This window comes from Tiliqua scincoides, chromosome 2, assembly GCF_035046505.1.
Source record: "Tiliqua scincoides isolate rTilSci1 chromosome 2, rTilSci1.hap2, whole genome shotgun sequence".
Lineage (NCBI taxonomy): Eukaryota > Metazoa > Chordata > Lepidosauria > Squamata > Scincidae > Tiliqua > Tiliqua scincoides.
In genome coordinates, this window is record NC_089822.1 from 216,197,665 (window position 1) to 216,207,543 (window position 9,879).

Here is a 9,879-nt window from a genome sequence, read left to right on the forward strand (position 1 = left end):
GTGGGAGGTTGCATCAACCATCTCCACTTCAGAGATTTAACTTCTAGTGGCCCCTGGCTCTGAATTCACTTTCTCTTTCACAAATTCACTTTCAATCCATTTCTGTAGGCTGGCTGTCCCTTTAGTATTTTCAGGGAGAGACCCCAGGAGAGCCTGTTTGCTTTCAAGGGAGAATTTAATCACAGTTTTCTGGTGACAGTGTCAGAGCATCATACTTGGCAGGATGTTTCCTTTTATGCAAGGGACCTGAAAAATGAGAGATCTCCCATCCCTATTCTTTAACTTAGCCAACTCATCCTGCCTTTAAGCCAGGGCTTTTCAAACCCCAGCCCGGGGGCCAGATCCAGGGTTTGGACTAACCCATCTGCCCCGTGAACGAACCACCGGGTCACCACATGTCTGCTATTTTGTTTGGTGGATAGGGACACTCTGGATAGTATCATCTGCCCAGCGTTCCATTGTCCAGCCTTCTGGGACACAGTGCAAGAGATGCAACTGCTCAGAGTGTCCCTGTCCCCCAAACGAGATAACAGACATGAGGCAACCCAGAGGAACAGTAAGCTACAGACTGAATGGCAGTGGCAGGCCAGGGAGGCAGGGGGCAGGTGCCATGCCTGTAGGGTGTAGGCCATGCACCCACCATGCCACTGCCACCTCCGCCCACCATGTTGCCTCCACCTGCTCTCCGGAGTCATTCTGCAGGCAGGCAAAGCCTCATGTGGCTTTCATAGCAGCTCCAAAAGCTTTCTGAGGCTTCCGGTGTGCTCTTAAGCAGTACTTCTGGTTTTCATCAGAAAACTGGGAGAATGCGACAGAAGCCTCAGAAGGCTTTTGGAGCAGCTAGGAATGTTGTACAAGGCTCCGTGTGACTAGGTAAATATCCCGGGGCAGTTGTGTGATGTGGGGGGGGGGGTGTGTGGCATGTTGCACACCTGCTCTCTGGGTAGCACAGTGACCATAACTGCCAAACAGGGACCACAGTTTTGTTACGCAGTGGTTGCAAGTTTGGCAACTGCTGCTCTAAGCCAATGGAGCAGTTTCCCTCAGTTATTGATATCTCATTTTAACTCTCAAAACGGAAATGTCATAAGCCTTTTGAGAACTTTCTTCAGCAGCAAAAAGTATTTATGATGTTCCACAAGACCCCAAATCTTCTATTAGTTCCACCAATCAGTCCAGTAGCTTTTATTCATTGGTTGGCAACCTTCAGTCTCGAAAGACTATGGTACAAGCCTACAGCACCCGGTATTCCCAGGCAGTCTCCCATCCAAGTACTAACCAGGCCTGACCCTGCTTAGCTTCCAAGATCAGACGAGATTGGGCATGTGCAGGGTAACAGTTGCTGTCATTATTGCCACCTTAAAAGCCTTACAACAGCAGGCCTGACCCATCCACAAGATGAAGAGGTCGCTTTGAGCAGCGTACTGGGGGAGGTGGCAAAAGGATACAAGGTAGCCTGTAATCCACACTTGCCTGCTGCCTCCTTGCCCGCCACGCCCTTGTTCTCCCTGAGAATATGCAAGAGGAGAATGGGGCAGTGGTATGCCATGTCTTCCTTTGGTGCTGCTTCTGTCAACAATCACTGCAGTGATGCTAGAGAAAGAAGCAGCAGGGAGCTGTGGTGATCCTGTTCCAATTGCTCTCCTTCCAGGACAGTGAACCAAACAGGATTGCTCTGCCTCCACTGCCTCCTTCCTGCCCTTCCCAGCCACTTTTGCAAACAAACAGGCTGACTGAGCATGCTTGGAACAGCTGGGTGGGCAAAGAGGAGGTGGTGGAAAACAGCAGCATATTCTGGGTTTCCAGCATTTCTGGAAAACAGAAGCATTTCAGCTTCATCCAAGGTGAAGCTCGGCAACCCAGAGGTTTGGTGGTGATGTCACTTCCAGGTTGCTGAGCTTTTGCTACTGGAGGGAGGAGTAACAGGCTGCACACTGGGTGCAGGTGCACATGCTGGTATGTGTCGTCTCTGGCCACAGCCCCTGGCTCTCCTGCTCACCGCTCTTTGGTGACAAGTGAGCTTCCTGCTGGCTGGGCTACAGCATGTCTGAGGCTGGCACAGCCAGGGTGGGAGTAACACTGGTACTTCCTTAATACCCTCTTATGACTGGTACCCGCTGGTTTGGGCTGGGCCTGCATTATTGTAGAGACCAGTGGTTCCCAAACTTGTACAACTGGCTGCTTCCTTGACCTACGGGGCTGTTAACTTAAGCTCCCCATTAGGGCTGCATTGTATAGAGTGGTGGGTCTTTCACAAGGATTCCATAGCTCCCCTGGCTGATTTCTGCCGCTCCCCAGGGAGCCACGGCTTGCAATTTGGAAATTTTAGAAATGGGTTATGTCAGAATGCCAGATGCAAGGGAGGGCACCAGGATAAGGTCTCTTGTTATCTGGTGTGCTCCCTGGGGCATTTGGTCGGCCGCTGTGAGATACAGGAAGCTGGACTAGATGGGCCTATGGCCTGATCCAGTGGGGCTGTTCTTAAGTTCTTAACCACTGGTATAGATGTATTGTCCTGGAGCCTTGAAAGGTTTCTAACTTGTTCACAAGGAATTCTTTTCTGTAAACTACCTCTGTGAGTCAAGTATACAGCCATATGGTTCCCAATCAATTGCTTTTAAGTAGAGTTACAAAGCCAGTTCACTGCTATCATTGTGCTTGTTGCTTGGATCCTTTTAACTGTGGGTTTCTCCTTTTCCATGAATGCACAATTCACAGCAATAATGGACACATGCTGATGAAATCTGATGGTTGCAGTTATGCCAGGACTCAACCTTGGAACAAATTACTAGATTAACATGTCCCTGAGTAGGTGCAACATGCATTTCAAATAAGAAATTATAGAGAGCCACCGCACCTCATGGAACAGGGAGGAAGGGCTTCCAGGTCAACTTGAACTCTTAAGATCTCTTTACCTAGACATTAAAAATACTTAGCTTTTTTTTTTTTTAGTATTCAAAGCACTTCACATATATTATTTTGCCCTTACAACAACTCTGTAAAGTTACTATTATTTATTATCACACTGCAGTGAAGACTGAGAGGGAGTAATTTGCCCAAGGACATTTACTGAGTGCTTGGCAGAGGAGAAGTTTGAACTAGGAAAGTCACGATTTGCAGCTCAACTTCAGGCTGCATTTGTTTTTCAACTAGAAAATAGCAGGAAGTGACCTCACTAGCATGCCTCCAGCTTGATTCAAAAACAAATTACAAACAACACAGAAAATGGCATCAAATTGGAAAATATATGGGGTTTTATCATAGAGATGCAGTGGCTAGAGCAGTACCACCCTGTTCCCCATACAGAATCATTACAACAGAGATGGCCATGGCTTCTAGCCTTGAGCTGGAAGGAAAGATTGCTGGCATGGCAAGTGTGGGCGAGTGGACTAGAACCTGAAAAACCACTGTGACCCAAGTGTGCGAGAAGGAGATTAAGAAACAGCTCTCTAGGGCTTCTAGTGCTGGAAGTTGAAAAATGAACACAACCTCAGGCACGGTGCTCCCCCAGGCCCTCCCCCCATTAAAGACTGGAGCATCCTGGAAGCAGCCCATCTGCACAGCCAACTCTGCATTTTCAACAGTGGCAGAACTCGACTGAGTCACTCTTCCCTGGCACTTCCCGTGTTTTTTGTCTCATGCTATAGCACAACATAACTAACACAGAGGAAAGTTTCTGGAGAAGTGTGCCCCCCAATATCTATTTCTGCTCAAGTGGTAGCAACAGCAACAAAAGCAGATGTTGAAGTGCCTCATTTCCAAGCAGCTCCTCCAAACCTACTTACCTCAGCGGATGCTAAGGAGGCAGAGAGCATTCCCTTGCATGCTTATTTTATACACTGCATTACAAAGGGAGATCAGTGCAACTACAAAATGCTTCATTCATTGGAAGAGAACTGAAGCTCATAGAAAGGGTGTGTGTGTGTGTGATGCCTTTAAAAGGGGATTGGACAAGTTTCTGGAGGAAAAATCCATTATGGGGTACAAGCCATGATGTGTATGCACAACTTCCTGATTTTAGAAATGGGCTATGTCAGAATGCCAGATGCAAAGGAGGGCACCAGGATGAGGTCTCTTGTTATCTGGTGTGCTCCCTGGGGCATTTGGTGGGCCGCTGTGAGATACAGGAAGCTGGACTAGGTGGGCTTATGGCCTGATCCAGTGGGGCTGTACTTATGTTCTTATGTAACTCTTTTACCTTGAGTTTTGCTAAAGTCAAAGCCTCTGGAATGAGTGAATTTCACTTATTGCTTAGCCAGAGGGCCTTCAGAATAAGTTTTACGTAGCGCACACAACACAGAAGTAAATGTAATCCAGCTCTGGAAGTGGATTCCACTGTGCAGAGAAAAGCCAGAAAAGGGGGTGGGGGAGAGGAGATTTCAGCACTGTGAAGGAATGTCTTTTTAGAGAAGGTTGCAATCTGCTTAAGAATATGATCTCCTTGATTATAGGTAAGGACACTCATGTTGAGTTAAAATACCTTATTACACTGGGTAGAAACTCTCAAGTGCAGGGATGGACTTAGTTTCATCCAGATTTTTATGAGTGCTCAAAAATATGAATGGGGACAGGCATGTTTGTTTTAACCCAGTCATGTATGTAAGTACAGCAGGTGCTGCAATGCACTGTGTAAGTGCCCTTCCTGCTTGCCATCAGAACCATTCTGGACCAGCCTCCTGTGGCTACACCATCGCCACTGCCCCAATCTTCCCCTTCTTTGTTTTCAGCAAGCAAGAAGATCAGTGAGAAGGGTGGCAGGCAGGTGGAATAGGCTGTCTGGTGCAGGGCTCTGTGTTGTCAGTTCGCTACATCCTGAAGACACCACCTCAGTTAGCCTTGTGGCTAGGCTGGCCCTGTCTCTAATGGGAAATAAGATAGAACTGCTTTTATTTTAAGCACTTTTTATTACTGCTGTTCTGTATACAGTATTTTGGATGCTGGGCTGAATTGTTTTAAGGTGTAGTTGTGTGCTGTTTAAAATGAATTAGATGGCCCTTGAAGGCCAGTTGTGGTGGAGATTAATAAATAAGCAATGATACAGAAACCAATTATTGTTTAGGCTTTATAATAACCCTGCACACAATGTTTGGGAATATTCCAGGAACAGAACCCTAATGGATGCTGAGACATGACTGTGTATCATTTCTCAGTTTAAGCAGGACATTATTTCTTTGTAATTGTCACATTTCTCTTTTGTCCTGAATCATATCGTGCTGATTGCAGAAAAGATCCAAGCAAAACTTATTTAAATTTCATTCATTCATTGATAAAACTGATTTTTTTTTTTGGCCTGAGAAAATGTGTAACATATACTATGTGGCCTTTGTACAGAAAAGTTTGGAGACCCCTGGCACAGGCAAAGAAGAACAGCTTCGGTGTCTGACTTTCCAATAGTCAGTCGATGTAAGTAGGTACAATTATGTCATGCGCAGACTCACGCACTTTCTTCTCACATGCCTATCATTTGCCTGGATCCCCGCAATGCCTTCCCAATATCCCTCCCCAGCTGTAATTCCATGGGTGCCCATTCCTGCTCCTGCCAGCCCATCTGCCCCCCTTTACCTAGTCAGTGATACATCAGTGTCTCACCTACTACTCTCCTTTCTTCCTCACTTCCTCTTCCACTCCATACCCTGTTTCCTTCCCCGGTTCAGAGAAATGGAGAACCAGCAGTGGAGACAAGTGGATGGATGGAGGTGAATGCCCTCTGCCTGAAACCACTGCCTGAGTTGGCCTTATGCATGCACTGACCATGCACATATTTCTGTATTTTGAACGCAGAGAGATTAATGGACTTTAGACATTCTAAATTGCTTCCAATGTGTTATTTTTCAGATATATTCTGTACCTGCTCCTCCCATTAAAGTTAATGGGAACTCAGTATGACTGATCCATGATATCTCTGGCCACCTCATTTGTACGGCTGCCTTGGAGAGAATGACTGCTCATAGCAAGGCTGCTACAAAAAATAAGTTGGAAAATTGATCTGTGGTCAAGATTAAATAATGGAGCTCTTTCCCATAGAAATACAATGTGATTTTTTCTGTCTCATTAGGCTGCCAATAGTAGGATATCAAATTACATCACCAGAGTTTTCATAAACACCCCAAGGAAGGAAATTGTTTTCTTATGTGCTTGCTTTTAATGATCACTTTGTATTCCCAGACATTTCATGCGGACAAACGAGTTGTGTTAGTAGGAGACAGTCTCTCGTTGTCATTATTGCTGTGTATGGGCTTTCACTGTGGTGTATGTGAGGGACATTGACAACCAAGTCCTTACTCAGTGTATGTAGGAGCATAAAAACAACAATACTGCTACTATCAGAGAGCGGCCGGGATTGTTTGGTGCACACAGTCCCCCTCATGCATACTTCCAGCCCCGGTGGCATGGTTTGGTTGTACAATGCATACATTTATGCACTGGACAGATCATAACAGCAGTGGTTGGCGCAGGGATTAGGCCATATGAGCTTGGCACATAGGAAATCTGAGGCCCAATTCACACCATTGCTTTCCTCTACCATTTGGAGCTATTCTTGCACAGGGCAATGGTGTGGTACAAGGATTCTGCTGTAGGAACTCCTGTGACTGAGGCTGTGGGCTGCACCTGTGTGCAAATTGGTTCACAACAGAGCATTTCCCCATCCAATTTCAAGCAGGTGCATAGCCCAGGATGGGTCATGGCTGGTCAAGTACAGCACAGGAGAAAATGACCGCATGTCCCTGCTAAACTTCTTTCTTCGTCAGAGAGCTCCCTTGCAAATCCTGTAAGACTGGTAAATGTTATGTGCAGTGATGTTATCATCAGTACATACTCTGCTTTACAGACTAAGAGCCCAGTCCTATCATCTGGACCTCACTGGCAGAATGCGCATGCAGATGCCTTTGCAGCCAGTGAGTGCAAAGGGCCACCAGCACAGTCACTGGTTGCTGCGCATGAGGGCTGGCAGCAAGACTTCCATCTGCTAGTGCAAGGTGAGTGGGGTCGGTGGTAGGAGGGAGAGGGAGGATGGGAAGCATTTCTGAGCAAGAAGTGTGGAGGAAGCAAGGCCACAGTGGAGATGGGAGAAGTGGATCTGGCAGCAATGGTGCATGCTGGATCTTAACCCCTCCTTTTCAAACATCCCCCCACCCCTTTCCTTGGACATATGCCACCAAACTAGGTGGCATAGGTCCAGGGAGATTGTTTGACACTGGGGGACCTAGAGCATAATTTTTTTAATTTAGCTGCTATTGGCTTTCCAATCCCTCCCCTCACCACCACCACCACCACCACCACATGATGCAGCCTGGCCTTTTGGGCACATATGCATCAGAGCTGGTGGCAGGGGATAGGCAAGACTGAGGCAAAAAGTTAGATTTTGCCCTACAGAGATTGCAGTCTAAGTTTTGGTTGAGAGAATGGATGGAAGTGAGGGAGAGGAAAAGGATAACAGCAACAGGTTGACTATAACAGGTATAATCTTCCCAGTGGGAATGTGCACAGTAAGGAGTGAATGAAGAAGACCATGCTCTTTTACACTTTTATCTGACTGCTGTTTTTAAGATGTGTTTTGCAAATATGTTTTTATCTTGTTTTCAAATTACATTTTTAATTACTGTTTTTAACCATTGTTGTAAGCCGCCTTGGGTCCCTGCAGGAAGAAAGCCAGGATATAAATAGTTAATAATAATAATAATAATAATAATAATGCAAAGGGACACTATTGTTTTGCCAGATTCCCAGTCCAAACTTCACTTAGGACCAAATCCTAACCAACTTTCCCACACTGGCATAGCTGTGCCAATGGGATATGTGCTGCATGCTGCAGTTGGGTGGCACTCACATAGGCCTCCTCAGAGAAGGGAACACTTGTTCTCTTACCTTGGAGCTGCATTGCCCTTATGTCAGTGCTGGAAAGTGGGTTAGGATTGCACCCTTAGAGAATTATGCCCATTTTGAGCTAATTGGCTCCCCTTCTTTCCCCAACAATGACCCTAGTTCTGCCCTGCAGCACTGCTGGACCCCACCACCTGGGGCAGCTTGCCTGTTCAACCTGCAGAGGTCCTTCTTCCTCCTCTCTCCTGCCAGCAGCTTCTCTAGTCACTACAGCAACACCTTGGTCCTCAGCAGGTCTTGGACATGGCAGCCACACTCCAGCAGTCCATTCACCATCTGTCCTTTAGTCAGGTAGTCCATCAGCAGTTCCAGTACTCCATCAGCCATTAATTCCTCAGTTCAGTTTGTTTCCTCCTTCTACTACCCACCAAACTCTCCCTTAATCATCCCATTTATAAGAAAGGAGGTCATGAAATTCCCTCAAATTACAGGCCTATTAGCCTGCTAAATGTTATTAGCAAACTCTATGCTTTACATCTAAGAGATAAGCTATTAGCCTGGATGGAATCTCAAGACATTATAGCTGATATTCAGGCAGCCTTTTGCCCTGGAAGATCACCCCTTGATCAGACTTTGGTGCTGCAATTCCTTGTCGAGAAACATCTGGCCACTAGGGCTCTAGACTTTTTGCAGCCTTTGTTGATTTTAAGGCTGCTTTTGACCTAATCCCTAGATCAAGGCTATGGGATAAGTTTGCAGCTTCATCTATTGATCGTCGTTTATTGTTGCTTATGGTTAGCTTATATAGCAACTCGGGCATAAGGATTAGGTGTTCATCTAGAGGTCATTTAACGAAACCAATTTTTGTTAATAAAGGGGTCAGACAGGGCTGTGTTCTTGCCCCCCTTTTATTTAATTTTTATATAAATTCACTGATTACCTCCTTTGATGATCTGGCTTTACATCCTCCAAAGCTTGCTGATCGTCACGTCCCTGTTCTAGCATATGCTGACGATGTACTTATATTATCGAGAACACAGGTCAGCATGAGGAGGGCCCTTCGCCATTTAGCCCTGATTAGCTCACAGGAGAAATTGATCATTAATTCTGATAAAACAAAGGTGTTGGTTTTTGCCAGACACTATAAGGCCCATCGATGGCTCCTAAATGGGAAACCCATCGAGCAGGTTAAATTAATAAAATACCTGGGGGTGATTTTTCACTATCAAGGTGGCCGTTTGGCCCATAAAAACTATGTCGGTCAATCAGCACAGAAAACATCTGGTGCCATTTATCGTTTTTATTCATCCAAAGGCGCCAAATTTCTCCCTGCGGCTCTAAGGCTGCATAATGCTAAAACTAGGGCTCAATTGCTTTATGGTTCTGAGATCGCCCCATATCTAAACACCAGGTCTTTAGAGGTGATCCAGACCAAATTTTTGCGTCAACTGATGTATGTCCCCCGATGTGTGCCGAATACTGTGGTTAGGCTGGAATCTGGTACCCCAAGTATAGAGATGTCGATGTGGCTAAATGCCTTGCATTATTTCTTGAAGATTCTCTTGAGACAGGGTAATTTTACTCATTTGATCTTTTTGGATCCCTTTATAGGCTCCTGGGAAAAGAGGTGCCTGGATTACTTTAATTTTTGCGATCTTTCCCCTGAGTCTTTAACGATGATGAGCCTGGGAGACGCAAAAGAAATTTTGCGTCAGAGGTTGGTGGATCTTGAAATGAGATCTGCGAGAGCCAGACTTTCAACATATGTTTTTCTTGGGGATCAAGCTCTTACGCTTTCTCCTGCCAGGTATTTTTATAACATTCCAAAATTCAGGATTGCTTTTACTAAAGCCAGGTGCAATGCACTCCTATCAGCAGTTCTTTTGGGGCGTTACGCAAAGCGTCCTTATTCAGAGAGACTGTTCCCCTGCCATAATAATGTGGTGGAGACAACTGCCCACATTATTCTGCAATGTCCAAATTATGATGATTTGCGATATAAATTTATTTCCCCGGTTTTTGGCGCTGTAACGGGAATGCAGGTGGAGGAGCAGCTTG

At 45.8% G+C, this 9,879-nt stretch overlaps 1 pseudogene; it reads right to left on the bottom strand.

Moving 5' to 3' along the window:
* Window positions 1-1,230: 1,230 nt before the first annotated feature.
* On the bottom strand, window positions 1,231-1,347 carry LOC136643355 (5S ribosomal RNA; annotated as a pseudogene).
* Between the last annotated feature and the right edge of the window lie 8,532 nt (window positions 1,348-9,879).